Source organism: Panthera tigris, chromosome D1, assembly GCF_018350195.1.
Source record: "Panthera tigris isolate Pti1 chromosome D1, P.tigris_Pti1_mat1.1, whole genome shotgun sequence".
Lineage (NCBI taxonomy): Eukaryota > Metazoa > Chordata > Mammalia > Carnivora > Felidae > Panthera > Panthera tigris.
In genome coordinates this window covers 38,500,105-38,515,248 of record NC_056669.1, presented here as the reverse complement: position 1 = coordinate 38,515,248, position 15,144 = coordinate 38,500,105, and the positions used below count along the sequence as shown (strand labels likewise).

The following is a 15,144-nucleotide window of genomic DNA, read 5'->3' as shown; positions in this document are numbered from 1 at the left end:
AGACCCAGGCACCGCCGGAGTTTGCATGCGGCGGGCTCGAAGTGGGAACACCTTTAGAGAGCCCAGACCCAATCTTTTCCCCCTCGTGTGAGCTCTAAGAGTGCCACCACCACCAGCCGAGGCCATCTGCTGTCCTGTCCCACTGAGAGCCCCTGGGAGGGGTCCAGCAGGAGCCGGTGGTGGCCTCTGCCCTCCTTTCTCTCTCATCTACTTATCGTCTCCATCTGATTTTACTTGGAAGGGAAGTAGTCCGAGGCAGTAACTGTAAGTATCTTTACTAATTAAAACTTTACATAGGTAAAGTTTTGTTTAGAAAGTTGTTTTAATTAGATGTCAACAGTTGACATCCCGACAAACCCCCCTTTCCCATTTCTCCGCTCTGTCCCGTCCCTGTGGCTCCTCTCTGCGTTCGTGAACCCAGCCTCGGGTGCCTGCCACGGCTCGCCGGGCGCGCACCGCCGAGGTGGGGTGTCAGTAACGAACGGAAGTCATAAGCAGAAATGCAAAGCCAGCCACTTCTCCAGTCGTGTGTGCCTCTTGATCGAGACCAGCATAGTGCTCTGGGAGAGGCAGGGGGATGAAAGCCCACAGCGTTAGGGCTTCTGGAAATGAACAAATAAGAAACACCACCACTGGCATCTGTCTTCTGCACAGAGATGCCGGGCATTCAGTGAGTGACCAGGCAAATGCGAAATCTCTACGCAGTAACAATCCTTCCCCCTGGATGCAATGCCTTCCTTTGAGAGAGCCCAAGTAGGTCTTTTATGCTAGTAACACTGCCTAGGGACAGCTACCATGATTCGTTTCTACACAGCTGGGAGAAACCAGGCAGAAAATAGGGGCAATTTCCCAAGGTCATGGTGAAACGCCCGCAGAGCCAGGTTAGAGCTGGGCTCTCCTGCAGCCCTCTTAGCACAGTCCGGCCACCTGTGCTGATGCAGTGTGGGCGTCTTTTCAGAGCCCTGCACCCCTCCCTGCCCGGGTATCAGTAAACGGAGAGGCGATGGGCTTGGCGTGGGTCAGTCAGGCGCTCACCTAAGCAGAGCTTCGTGTCTGACCTGATGTCTAAAGAGCCAAGAGATTTCACAAAGACATCCCTCCAGACTCGGGAGCTGGAATTGCTCCCTGTGGCAGAGCCAGGAGGGCGGGAGCCAGTATTGTGAGATCACAGTGGGAAATGCTTGGGGATCCTTCTGCCGGCCTCCAAACCCGTGACCTCACAGCAGGGTTGAGATGAGAACGGCCACAGCCACGAGATGGCAGATCGAAATAGGCAAGGGGGCCTTTCCCCAGGGATGACAGAGCTGATGGTAACCGCGGCTCCCTGCTGCATTTGAAAGTCCAGGGCTGGAGAGACTGGAGGGACGCCGCCCATCGGTCTGCTGGAGGCCACACACAGCAGCTGGTTCCTCAGGTCTCTCAGTGTGCGAAGAGCGTACATGAACGGATGTACATCACAAGTAACTCCTGACGTGAATAACTGCAAATAACATCCCACATAACGTCATCAGCACCACAAGTAACTGATGTAAATAACTCACACCGAGCAACACGCTTACCCGTGACACACACACATCACCTCAACGCCCTCTTAGCGCGTTAAACGAAGGATGCGAGGGGGCACCCGGGTGGCTCAGTCAACCGACATCAGCTCCGGTGGTGATCTCATGGTTCATGGGTTCGAGCCCCACATTGGGCTCTGTGCTGACAGCACTGAGCCTGCTTTGGATTCTGTGTCTCCCTCTCTCTCTGCCCCACCCCTGCTGGTTCCCTCTCTCTCTCTCAAAAATAAACATTAAAAAAAATAAATGAAGGGCTTAAAAATGAATAAGACGCTGTACCTGCCATGGCCACCTCCAGCCCATAGTCGGGGTGAAAAGACCAAGAAGGGACCACAATACAGTGTCAAACTCCTGGGTTGTACAGGCTATTCTTTGGTCTAAAGGAGAGGGAAATAGAAAAGCAGGTGACCTGTGAACTGACCTTGGATGGATGAGAAAGGGAGACAGGCCTGAGGCCGGGGGGCAGAGGCAACAGTAGGCACAGAGGCCAGGCACGCTCAGGACACAACGCCTGTGCTCCGCAGCAGCAGGCGGACGTGAGGCTGGGTGGCCCTCTGGGTCCCCCGGCTGCTGTGCCAAAGAATCTGGCCTTTGCCTGTGGCCGTAGGGTGTTGGGGGCCGGCGAAAGTGTATTTTAAGCAGGAACGGGATCTAGCCAGTGCTATTTTATGGAAAGATGATGAGGTCTGCAGAGTTCTGAGCATTAGCAAGGGGCATAACGGCGTTGGGTGTTGTAGTCCCCATGGCCACACGACAATTACCCCCCGAACTTAGCCGCACAACCGCTTCTTGTGCTCAGAACTGCAATTTGGGCAGGGCTTGGGGTAGTTCCTCCCCGCTTGGCTCAGGTGGAACTCAACGGCGGGGCAACAGCAGTGGGGAGTCCTGGGGCGTCTCCCTTTTGGTGGTCTCCCCACAGGGTCTCTCCGGCGAGGCGGCTTCAGGGTGGCTGCATTTCTGACATGGCCCAGGGTGTCAAAGGCGTACGTGGAGGCAGATGATGGGATTGCCTCTTAGGACCTGGCCTCAGGAGCCACAGCGCCTCTTCTGTTCATCCAGGCAGCGACAGGGACCGGCCAGGGTTCAGGTGGGAGGGGGCAGGGCAGGGTAGCTTGAAACTCCTCAAGTGGAACCGGCAGCGTTCTCGAAGAACATGGGGGATCAGAAATCTTGCTGTTGCTCTGACCACCTTGGAACATAAAGTTCCTCACTGCTACATGCCAGGCCCAGGAGCCAAAGTTTTAAATACATTTTCTCATTTTATTCTCCCCTCTACCTAAGAGCTAGGGTTTTTTTTTCCCTTAAGTTTATGTATCTATTTTGAGAGAGAGAGAGGCAGAGAGAGGAAGGGAGGAAGCGAATCCCCACAGATCCCCACACAGGGCTTGATCGCATGAACCGCAGGATCGTGACCTGAGCCAAAATCAAGAGTTGGACGCTTAACTACTGAGCCACTCAGGCACCCCAAGAGGGAGGTATTAATCCTGTCTTCTTTACACCCAGGAAATCCCAGGAGGGCTTGGAGACGTTAAGTGGTCTGCCTAAAGCCATACACCAAGCAGCAATGGGGCTGGATTCCGGGTGCAATGCCGATGCCCCCCGGGCGTCTTTCCCTCTCCCTGCTGCCACCTCTGCCGAGGGAAGGAAACCATGGACGCAGGCTAGTTCAAAGGTCATTATTCTGCCCCAGAATGTTATCACCACTAAAAAGGGAGGGCGATTTATGAGCTGAAGAGGAGGCTGAACCAACAGATCTTAAAGGCCAGATCTTGAAGATGAACAGTTCTTGAAGATCTTGAAGACCTTGTATCTGCATCACAGGTGACAGGTGACCAGCGTTTCCTGTGGTAGTCGCCACAAATACCCGGGAGTCAGAGCTATCAGCTGGCACTTGCCGAGTGCCAGGCTCTGGGAGATGCACTTCACATGCCCTAAGTTAATTTCACAATAACCTTGTGAGACAGGTATTATTATTAATTGAATAAGGAATTCAAGGAGTTGAATAGCATTGCAGAGGGGACCTCACCCCGTGGCCCCCACTTTCCTGCCTTTTTCCCCATCCACCATGATAACAGGAACTGATGAATTGATGCTCCCCCCCCACCACCCCCCACCCCTGCTCTCATGGGGCAGCACCGGCCACGGGGCGGTTAGGAAAGCCCCCTCGGACAGGCTGGGCTGGAACCCAGCCCCACAACTCACTAGCTGTGTGGACTTGAGCCAGTCACTTAACCTTTCGGTGCCTCAGTGTCCTCCTCTGTAACATGAGGTTCTCAGCAGGAGTGTAAGACAAGCCTGGGCGGTCTCCGTGCACACCGTGGCGCAGAAGAAGCACCTGACGGCTGCAGCCACTGTTACTTGCCAGGAGGCTGGTGCCAGCGGCTCCGTGGCCTTGACTTGTGCACCGGGAGATCTCACACTCTGGGGTCTGCATCGTTTTCTGCCCAGGGACAAGAGCGGCTTGTTTATACTTGCCTTGTGGGGGTGGGGGCTGGTTACTCCGCCCAGCCACTTGCAGGGGATAAACGAACGATGAAATGGGGAGTGGGGTGAGGGGCAGACAGAAGAGTGTGCAGACATAGTGCAGCTTCATGGACACTGGCCCCAAACCCAGGGATGCCACCGATGGCCTGAGTCAGAGCCCACATGGCTGCGTCCCAGTGATGCCGAGCGGGGCTCTGGATGTAGGCCTGGGCACTTTGGGTTGGAAAAGGAGCTGCAAACGAGGAAGAAGGAGCCACCCGCAGTGGTCAGCATCTTTACCACCTGCCCGGCCAACCCCACTGCTGCTTCGAAAGGAAGCTTGTGTGGTTGTACACAGGGAGGCACCTGAGAGGAGGGACCTGCCTTTGACTTCAAATTAGGCCTTTTTTTTTTTTTTTTTCTTTTTACCAGCTGAGCCCCTGTGCAGAGTCTCTCATCACCCAGGAGAAGTGCCCCGCATGAGGTATCATCCTGCTGCTGCTAAAGTTCCATGGAGAAGCTTCTCCTCCGATCACAGGGCAAGTGACTGCAAGGAATCAGCCCTGAGGCCAGGGTGAAGGGATGCCTGGAGCTCCCCAGAGGGCTTGGCAGGCTTCATAGAAGCTTCCATGGGTACTTTCGGAAGAGTGAGCAGGGAGCCGAGACCCCAGAGCTTGGAAGCATGGCCCTTCCCTTTGGTTTACGCACGGTGGGGGGCGTCCGCTGTTCCTGGAGTGCCCAGGACCCCCTCTTCTGGGGACTCTAGCCCCGTGGCCTGGTGGGGCTGGCATGCTCAGGCCATACCTGCCTCTGCGGCCACTGACCCAGGCGAAGTTCCTGCTCACCTCAGATGACACAGGCATCGGGGCGGGGCCGTTCAGTTACCAAGTCCTCCGTGACATTCTTCACCCCCTCCGCACCCCTTCCCTGGAGGTGGAGCTAGGCTCCGGAGGGCAGGTGCCCAGCGTCACGGAGAAGGGCTGAGAGAGGGTGGAGAGGACCAGCCCCTGGGAACACCCCAGCTGAGTTCCTGCCCATGGTCCCCCACCCAGGGCACTGCTGTTCTTCTGTTGTTTTGGTGATTCGGTTCTGTGAAGTAAAACGTGCCTCCCCCTGCCCGAGCTGGCTGGCTGGTCTGGTCCCCAGGATGAGCCATCACTCCAAGCCCTGAGTGATGTTCACATGAGAGGGTTTTTGGACCAGCTGCAGCAGCCCTCCTCCCACGCCCTGCAGTGAGGATCCTTAGAGATCATGGCCTCACCCCTCAGCCTTCCGTAGAACCTTCCTTCCAAACACTTCAAAGCCAGACTCTTGGGTGTCCTCACTGTGGACCACCCCTCCCCCACCCTCCCCAGGTTAAGACCCGCTGAGTGTGAGAATCCCCCTCCCTTCTTCCTATATTATCAACTCCGCAGACTATCTTGGAGCTAAATTCACTTTTTGCTCCTTTCCTTTCCCTTTTGAAAAACAAAAATCAACATTAAAGGCTACATACAGGTAGGCCTGGCTTTAAACCGCAGACTTCCAGGGCACCTGGGTGGCTCAGTCAGTTAAACATCTGACTTTGGCTCAGGTTATGATCTCACGGTTCTCGGGTTCGAGCCCCGCATTGGGTTCTGTGCTGACAGCTCAGAGCCTGGAGGCTGCTTCGGATTCTGGGTCTCCCTCTCTCTCTCTGCCCCTCCCCCCTTGTGCTCTGTCTTTCTCTGCCTCTCAAAAATAAATAAACATTAAAAAAATTAAAAATAAATAAACCGCAGCCTTCCTGATGGGAGGCCGTGTCCCTCTCGGGAGCACCATGACAAGGGCAGATCCCTTACTTCCCACCGTGCGTTTCAAGTGGGAGTTTTACAGAACCTGTGTTTACGCACAGCTTTCAAAGAGCAGGTCAACTTCATGTTCTGAAAATCCGGGTCAATCCCTTTTCTCACATCCTTGGAACTTCACCAGCATTGATCAGAAGAATCTGAATGTGGGTTTTTTTGTCTTTCTGACGTTTGCTGGTCAGCTTGTTTTTTTATCTTTCATCTTTCCCACAAGGTTCCAGGCGGTTCACAGCAAAGCACACACACACAGAATGGCTAATAAAAGAAAAACAGGAGACCCTTGATAGTTGTGATTTCAAATCCCTACCTTCATCTTAAAAAAAAAAAAATTAATGTTTATTTTTGACAGAGAGAGAGCATGAGCGGGGGAGGGGCAGAGAGAGAGGGAGACCCAGAATCCAAAGAAGGCTCCAGGCTCTGAGCCGTCAGCACAGAGCCCGCTGTGGGGCTTGAACTCATAAACCATGAGATCACGACCTGAGCCGAAGTCGGACGCTCAACCGACTGAGCCACCTAGGCGCCCCTCCCTACCTTCATCTTTAATGATGCTGAAGAGTCGTGACATGGGATAATTTTCAAACCCCTGGAAATTCAAGCCACTCAGCCTCAGCCCCATTCCTGGGTGTAGGAGAGGCTGACCACTGCATATCAATAAAGCATCCCTGCCTGCTGCCTCCCCGAGGCCAGAGGGAACCCACCTGCCTGCCTGCCTCCAAAAGCCCCATCCAAGGCTGTGTTGATGCCAAAGCGGACTTCTGTGGGGAGGGGCAGACGCGTTGATGAATTTCAATGTGTTCTTTTCCTCTTACACTGCTCCTAATGTGTTTGAGAGTCAGACGCAGCTTCAAAAATAAAAACAATATCTAAATGACACCGCCCCCCACCCCCCACCGCCCCTCCTTCCAACCCGAAGGCTCCCAAAGCCCTAGGAGATCTCCTTTGGAGATAATAAGCTAGCCTGATACTCTTTCGTGGGTCCTGGCAGAAGACGTGGCAGTCCTGGGTCAGCGACAAAGGACTTGGTTATTCGTGGCATGCAAAGCAGTGTGAGCATCATGTTGGCATCAGTCTCCTCTGGTCCCAAGTCACACAGATCGATGTTGTCCTCGAAAGTGGGTTTGCGTCAAAGCTGAGGATCACTAACCTTGAGGAGGCTACTGCTTTTATACAGAGCGGTAAGCATGCCTGTTCTCCATCGGGAGGGAGACATTACGTCATCCCTCTAGGGTGCTGGCTTGCTGCAAACACAATCTTGAAAAACTGGTCTGGGCAAAGAGCAGTCAGGACCTTGCATTCTTGGCATACTTAGTAGGACTGGGCAGGGGTGCTCAGCACCCAGGACAGCTCGTCTCTCTCAACGCCTTGCCTACTAAGGTGGGATGTCTGGATGGGTCTTGGTGGAATGAGGCTCGCTTTCACCAGCTGCCCAGTCTCCTCAGGCTGCGACCAGGACTGCAGAGGGGTCCTCAGCTCTAGGTCCGTGACTTCCACGCTCCCAGCCCCACTCTCTGGGTTTGCATCTCTGATTGCTGACCTGATATCCAATAGCAATGATGGCGGCTGAAATCTGCAGAGCCCTGACTGTGCCCGGCCCTATGTCAAGCCCTCTCTGCATGCTTTATTTCATTTCATACTCACAACAATCTTTGAAAACGTGCAACCCCTCCTTACCCACCATTTGCAGATGAAGAAACTGAGGCTCAGAGAAGCTAAGGAGCTTACTGCCTGCCAGACAGCTAGTAAGTGGTAGGGCCCAGATTTGGTCCACAGTCTGGTGTCAGAATCCATGTTTCTTATTACCCTACTGGTGCTTCTGTTCCTTTCTTGGTCAGTAGAGAATGGATTCTTTTCTTTCTATTATTATTATTATTATTATTACCAAATTCTTCTTCACCAAAGGGCATCTTCCTCTGACCTCCAGTCTCTATCCCTACCCAAAGTCCTAGCTGGGATTCAGAAGGTTCTCAGTCGACTTTGGAATTAGCCTGAGCAAAAGCGCATGAGGAGGCCAACTGAGCAGGGGCAGCCCTCAAGGTGATCTTCCAGACTTCAGAAACAGCCCATTGGCTCCACTTATAGACAGAGGAATGATTGAAGCCATGCTAGGACTTCTGAGGGCTCAAACGGTAACTTTGACAAATTAGGAAAAGGGTACCTTCACTCAAGACCCTTGATTGCTATTTTTTGGAAAACTATGATTATATATCTACACATCTAGGGAGACCCCTAAGTGCACGTCCCTTCTTACACTTGGATAATGCAAAACCTGTGCAACCATACTGCTCAGGCTGAGTCACACAGACCTGGGTCCACACTGATTCTGTCATTCACTCGCTGAATGATCTGGAGAAGGTCACTGGGCTCTCTGAAGCTCAGTTTCTGATAGAATGGAGGTGGTGGTGTTTCCCTGTCCAACTTGCTCACAGGTTTGAACAGGTAAATGGGAAAGAGCTATTGCTTAAGACCCAGGGGGAGGGGTTTTCTTCTTGAGATGAGATGGAAATACTGAAAATCAGTGGTGGGGAGGGGCTTGTCCCTGAAGGACATGCACCCCCTCCCTCCCTTTCCCCTGCCCAGCCATAAGTAGGATAATGGGAACCCTTTTAAGTCTGTGTGTTTTTCTCATCACGGTGGAGGAAGAGTTGGACGGGCGCCGGGACTTGTGTTCAGTTTCCTCTGCTCCTCCCTTTCCAGTGACCTGTCCTCCCGTGAATCCTACCCCAACCCACCCTGCATCCGTTCTCATCACCCTCCTAGCCCTTCCTTCTCTGAGTCAAGCTACTCTCAGAAAGTGATTGGTAAGCCTTACTGATTCTTTGGAAATTTGCCTCGAAATAACTAGGTCAAAACCTTGAAATTGATCAGTGCATTCGGACGTCAGGAAAAATTATTTTGGAAAGACATTCTGCCTGCATATGACATGGAAGTGTCACCAAGAAGTTGGCCACCTGTTCCGCCTTTGAAAAATAGGTAACTAGAGGAACTGACTGGGCGCCCTCTGGGCTTGCGGCTCTGACAGCGGCGCCCTCGCGTGGCAGACCGTGGCAATGACCACCATTCTCTCCCGGATCCTGACTTGGAAACCCTGCTAACCAATGAATGCTTGCTCCTGGCACCTGTCCAACCTCCAACCCTTTATACAGTCATAGCAACCAGGGAAGACATAACTGAGGCCTTGCTGTCATCTTCTGATGTCTGGAGGGCAAAATGGAGGTGACCATAGTAGCACCTCTCTCAGAGGCCCCGAGGTTCATCCAAGTCTCCATTGGTCACTCACTGTGAGTTTTCCATGGGGCTGTGGAGAGACCATATGCTGATGAGAAGGGAACCACCATTTATGGTGCACTATACATGATTGATTTAAACCGCTCAGTCCTCTGTGTAAGGTACAAAACCACCTCCCATTTACAGATGAGGAAATGAGGCAAGGCCAGAGTCACATGACCAGGAACTGGCCACCCTGGGATTTAATCAGGTGTAATGCTCTCTTCCATTACATTATGCCTCCTCTCTGCTGCTCTTGCCCAACTGCTCTAACTCCCAGAAGATGCATGCGATATTGCAATTTGTAGGAAATACCTATTTGGTCCCTCAGATGACCAAAATGTATTTCTCACATCACTTGGTCCTCATCCACTGTTCCTGGCTCACAGCTCCCCAAGTCCTTGAGATTGCCCAAGAGATAAGAGCAACGGAAGCATCTTTGGTTTCAATATTTGGTCTCTTGTCCTCAGTTCCTGAAAACAGAGCCGTAAAGGTAAAAACGGGGGTCTTGTCGTTCCTAGCAAGCCCCCTTTCACCACAACTGGGTTTATGTTAATGAGGTGACTTCTGGAAAGCACCTAAGGTTGGGGGCTTGTTGCCAGGAGAACCAGTCCGGAGTAGATGGTTGGAACTTTCAGTCCTACCCACTTGACCTCTGGGGATTGACGAGGGGCTGGGGACTGGCTCGTGATGTAATCAAGCCTCCATAAAACCCCAGAGGAGGAGGTTTGGAGAGCTTCCAGATTGGGAACAAGAACATCTCCAAGTAAACCCCATGAGGACAGAGCTCCTTTATTGAGGACCTCGCCTTAAGTATCTCTTCATGTAGCTATTTTTTTCAGTTTATTTATTTGTTTTGAGACAGAGAGAGTATAAAAGAGGGAGGGGCACAGAGAGGGAAAGACAGAATCCCAAGCAGGATCTACCTTACCAGCTCAGAGCCCAAGAACCCTGAGATCATGACCGGAGCCGAGATCAAGAGTCGGACACTTAACCAACTGACCACCCAGGCGCCCCTCTTCATCTAGCTATTGATCGGAATCCTCTAATACCCTTTGTAGTAAGTTGGTAATCTAGTGAGTAAAAGGTTTCCTGAGTTTTGTGAGTGAACTGTTCCAGCAAATTGCTCGAGCTCAAGGAGAAAGTCATGGGAACCTCTGATTTAGAACCGGGACGAGTGACTGGCGTCCGAAATCTGCTCTAGCAAACTTAACAAGCCCTAGGAGGGGGCCACTAGAACCTCCAAGCTGTAGCCAGTTGGTCAGAAGCACAAAGTGATGACCTGGGTTTGCGATTGGCATCTGGAGGGGGCGGGGCAGGGTGCGGGCACAGTCCCGTAGGACCAAACCCTCAAACTGGAGTCTGAGTAGTTAGCATCAGAATTGAGCTGCATTGTAGGACACCCAGCTGGTGTCCTGAGAATGGCTGGGCAGTATGTGGAAACTAACACCCACACACACTGGAATCAGTCCCAGAACTTTTAATGCATTTAGCATATTTCAGAAAATCCTAGGAGGCAGGCCTCCAGGACTTCTATACACTGGGGTTCTGCTGACACAGCAGAGCATAGGCCTAGGGCAGCAGCTGCCTCATCCCCACTCCCCTGCGCCCTCCCCACCCTTGCTGTGTCTCGTCTTGCCTCTGAGAGCAGCCTCCGTCCATAAGACAGGTAAGACAGGCACTGACTTTGCAAGGTGACTCTACCTGTGGCCCCAGAGGATGGACTATGGCATCGCGCATACCTAGCTTCACACCTTCCTCGATTTCAAAGTTCCTACAAGGGTTGGGCAACTCAACCTCTGAGTTTCAGCTTCTGCATCTATTTGGGGATGACATTAGTCCCTCAGGGTTGCTGCTGGCAACCTGCAACCTGTTTACCCAGACAACCCACAGTGAGTTCCCCGGTATAGGCCCGGCACCCACTGAGTACTGAATAAATGTCAGGGTGTTATTATTACTAATTTTGTGCTACAGAGATTTGGCAGATGTTCTTGAAGGGGAGGGGTGGCCTAAGAAAGAGGGGAGAGCATACAGAGATAAAACAGAAGGTTTTCTCTCTGTGCCCTGATTCTCCCACAGCTACTAAAGAAGAATCCAGGCAGCCTCTTTCTGGCTGCACATTACTTAGGAAAAATGGGCCTAAAATGGCCCCAGAGAGCCCCTTGGTTATTAAAGGAAATGCTGGAAAGCTTATATATATATATATATATATATATATATATATATATATCCCCAGGGTTTCCCTTCCCCAGGGAATGTCTTTTTCCAGTCACTGTTCAGCTTTTATGAGCATTTTAAAAACTCTTCTTTGAACATATCTGTAGGATAATGTCCCCAGATGTCTTGCCTAGGTGACAAACTTATTTATTAATAGACCCAAAAAATGGCTACACCCACCGCAGACCTCATTTTAGCAAGGTTCTCTGAAGGATCCACCTCTTTGGAAAAATGCTGCTTCCTGCCGAAGTCTTCTTGAAGCTTGGAAACGCCGATGCTTTCGTTTCATTATCAATGACTGAGCAGGCCAACAGGAGAAGGATCTCAAAGTCATTTACGAATACCAGGAATGGTGGGATTCTGATACTGATTTTCAGCTTCCTGCTCCCCAGGGAATCGTCCTGGGTCCCAAGCACGCCAAGGCGAGCCTGTCTGGTGGACTTCTGGTTCAGTGTGGGATACAGACTCTTACATCGAAAGTTATGATGCAGGGGCGGGAAGGGAAAGTGACACAAAGGAATGAGAAAAGAGTTGTTCTCCAATTAACTAGAAGAGCCATTTACTCAGACCGGGGCCAGAAGGAGGTGTGGGATAATGTATGGGAAACCAGCCTCCACGCTTCGGGAGCAAAATATAACACGAAGACAGAGTTTCAGACGAAGAGGAACGATAATAGCTTTATTGCTTTGCCAGGGAAAGAAGGCCGAGACAGGCCAAGGTCTTCAAAAACTGCGAGCCTTCTGGGAGGAGGGGCTCCGGGGAGTTTGACAGCCTGTAGCCAGTTTTAGCAGGACTGTGTACCTACCGCCAGCCCCTTGGTCATTTTCCACGTGGTACCAGGTTCCTGAAGCAAAAGGCTAGGAAGCGAGGAGGGGAGGTGTGAGCAAGACAGGGAAAAGGTTGCTTAGTCCAAAACCAAGCCTCGTTGAAGCATTAGTGCAGCCATTTTTATTTTTGTGCAACGTTATGCTTTTGAGCAGTTTCAATGAGGCAGGATGGCAAGTTGGGTTCTCGGTCACAAGATGCTGAGACGGAGTTTAGAGCACAGGATGTTTAGTGGGATGACAATTGTGTAAAGGAGACGGGAGAGGCGGGATTGGGCCGAGGCAATGCAATGCCAACAAAGCCTCGGCCAGCCGGGCGTGGGACTCTGGAGAGAAGACTGCCTGTCACAGGGCCCCAGTCATTGGACCCTGCTGGGCCTTCCCCTGCCTCCGCCTTGCTTTGCCACTAAATATGGAGGCTGCAAAGAACTGACAGCTGATGCTGTCTGCAGATGCATCACTGTGACCAGTGGCAGGACCTTCCTTGAAAGGGGATCTGGGTCACCCAGTGCCCAGTCTGCCTCTGAGGGAGGCTTCCTGGAATAGATGACACCTAAACCGAGATTTGGAGAGATGGGTGGGGAGTGGGAGGAGGTGGAGAAAGCCCCCGGGAGAGCTTGGAGGAACCAGACAGGTTCCAGCGACAGAAGCAGGCAGAGCCAGGGGAGGGCCGGGGTGCCGTGTGGGAGATGACATGGGGAACGTGGAAGGGGCTCCGTGGGCCACACCAATGGGTCTGGACTTCGTCCTAAGAACGATGAAGTTGCACTTACAGACGAGCAGGAGAACGTCTGCTTTTGTCTCTGTGTCAATGGGCAGGTTGAGAGTGAGTTTAGGTGGGGCTCAGAGGGAGGGAGTGGGGGCCCTGTTGGCAGAGGGTGGGTCCCCAAGGACCTCCCCTCCACACGGAAGGTGGACTGGCCTCCCAAGCCTGGGGAAGGAAGGCGTGGCCGCTTCTGCCTTTGCACGCTTGGATCAAACCCACCTCCTCTGTCTTTATCCCTTCATCCAGATCCTCATCGATTTCCCCCTTTTTGGATCATCTTGAAGCAACTCCCAGACATGATGTCGTTTAATCCATGAATATTTCAGATGTCTCCCTGAAAGATAAGGATATTTAAAAAAAAAATACAATCACCATACTAATATCACCTAAAGAATCTCTGTGGTTTCCTGATACCAAATGGGAAGTGTTCAAACTTCCATTTGTCCCAGAAATGTAATCAATGTTTATTTTTTACCGTTGGTTTGAACCCGGGTCCAAGCAAGGTGCACTCACTGTGATCAGCTGATGTGTTTTTTTAAAAAAATTTTTAACGTTTATTCATTTTTGAGAGACAGAGTATAAATAGGGGTGGGGCAGAGAGAGAGGGAGACACAGAATCCGAAGCAGGCTCCAGGTTCCGGGTTGTCAGCACAGAGCCCAACACGGGGCTCAAACTCATGAACCATGAGATCATGACCTGAGCGGAAGTCAGACACTTAACTGACTGAGCCACACAGGCGCCCCTTGGCTGATGTGTTTTTAAATCTCTTAATCTACATGTTGCCTCCCCATCCCTTCTCCCCCTACCCACCAACACCCCCAATCCAGCAGCTAATTTTTTGAAGGAATTGGGTCATCCATTTTATATGATTTCCTTGGCATCGAGATTTCACTTATTGCATCCCCAGAGTGTGGGTTTTAACATGTTCTTCTGTATTTTTTCTAAGTCATGAATGAGTCATAGGAAATGACGGACGGTGGTAACGAGAAGGGAAGGAGAGGAGAATAGTAAGGGGAGTGCTGGGGCATGAACGGAGGAGGCCAGGCTGTAAGACATCTGAAGCAGCATCATGAATGTTTTTATGTTCATTTTGGAGTAGGAAGGGGTTCATCCTTTATCCACAGGCAATGGCGAATCACTGGATATTTTAAAACAAAGGGAGAGCTTCATTCATTCATTCATTCATTCAAGGAACATGGAGGCTTCTCACCTGTGGGAGGCTTGCCTGGCCCGGTGCTGGACCAGCAATAGAGAGTGAGAACAGGAGGATTCTGCCCTCCTGGAGCTTATGGTCTAGGGCAGGACAGCTTTGAAATACCGCCCCTGCAAAGGAGTGTAAAAATCCCACTGTTAAGGGCACTGGGAACGAGGAGGCCTTTCAGGGGCTCTGAGATACTTCTCTGGGGAACTGGCAGCGAGCTAAGGTGAATGAAGGGTGAGTTGGGAAAGACCAGTCAAGGCCACAGGAAGCCTTTGAAGGGGAGGTGGGAAGTGAGAAGCATATTCAAACTGTTAAAATTGGGAAAACCACGCTGAATTTATTTTTTGCTCAAGCAAGGGAGAACTAAAAGCATTAACACAATCTCTCTCCGAAGGAAGAAAGAAGGAGGATGACATCACTATGGTGCTTAGGCTAACTTTAAATAAAACAGCATTGGGGCGCCCGGGTGGCTTAGTGGGTTAAGTGTCAGACTTCGTCTCAGGTCATGATCTCACGGTTTGTGGGTTCGAGCCCCGCGTCGGGCTCTGTGCTGACAGCTCGGAGCCTGGAGCCTGTTTCAGATTCTGTGTCTCCCTCTCTCTCTGCTCCTCTCCCACTCATGCTCTCTGTCTCTCTCTCAAAAATAAACATTAAATAAATAAATAAATAAAACAACATTGTGACTGGTGCAAAGTGAATTGGCTTTAAGAGACCAATCGACAAGAAAATGACTTTGGGGTCCTATTTTCTTGGAAAGGACAGTTAAGATAAATGTGGGATGTTGTATTTATTGGTTGCCAGTGAAACCCTATCTACAACCCTCTACCAAGCGAGCTTACAGGCATTGGGGGTAACTAATCTGATAAAAGACTGGGGGAGTACTGTGCTCTGAATGTTTTTGTTGCCTTCAAAATCCTATATTGAAACCTCCCAAGTGATGGTATTAGGAGGCAGGGCCTTTGGGAGGTGAATTAAGTCATGAAGGTGAAGGTCTCATGAGTGGCATGAGTGCCTCTTAGA

The 15,144-nt window shown here is 51.3% G+C and overlaps 1 long non-coding RNA gene across 1 annotated transcript; it reads right to left on the bottom strand.

Annotated features, from left to right (window-relative positions):
• Nucleotides 1-260: 260 nt before the first annotated feature.
• On the bottom strand, nucleotides 261-1,334 carry LOC122231221. Its single transcript, XR_006208410.1, has 2 exons — nucleotides 1,036-1,334; nucleotides 261-602 (listed from the first exon to the last, which is right to left on the bottom strand). It is a non-coding gene; the product is annotated as an uncharacterized LOC122231221 (long non-coding RNA).
• Nucleotides 1,335-15,144: the final 13,810 nt, after the last annotated feature.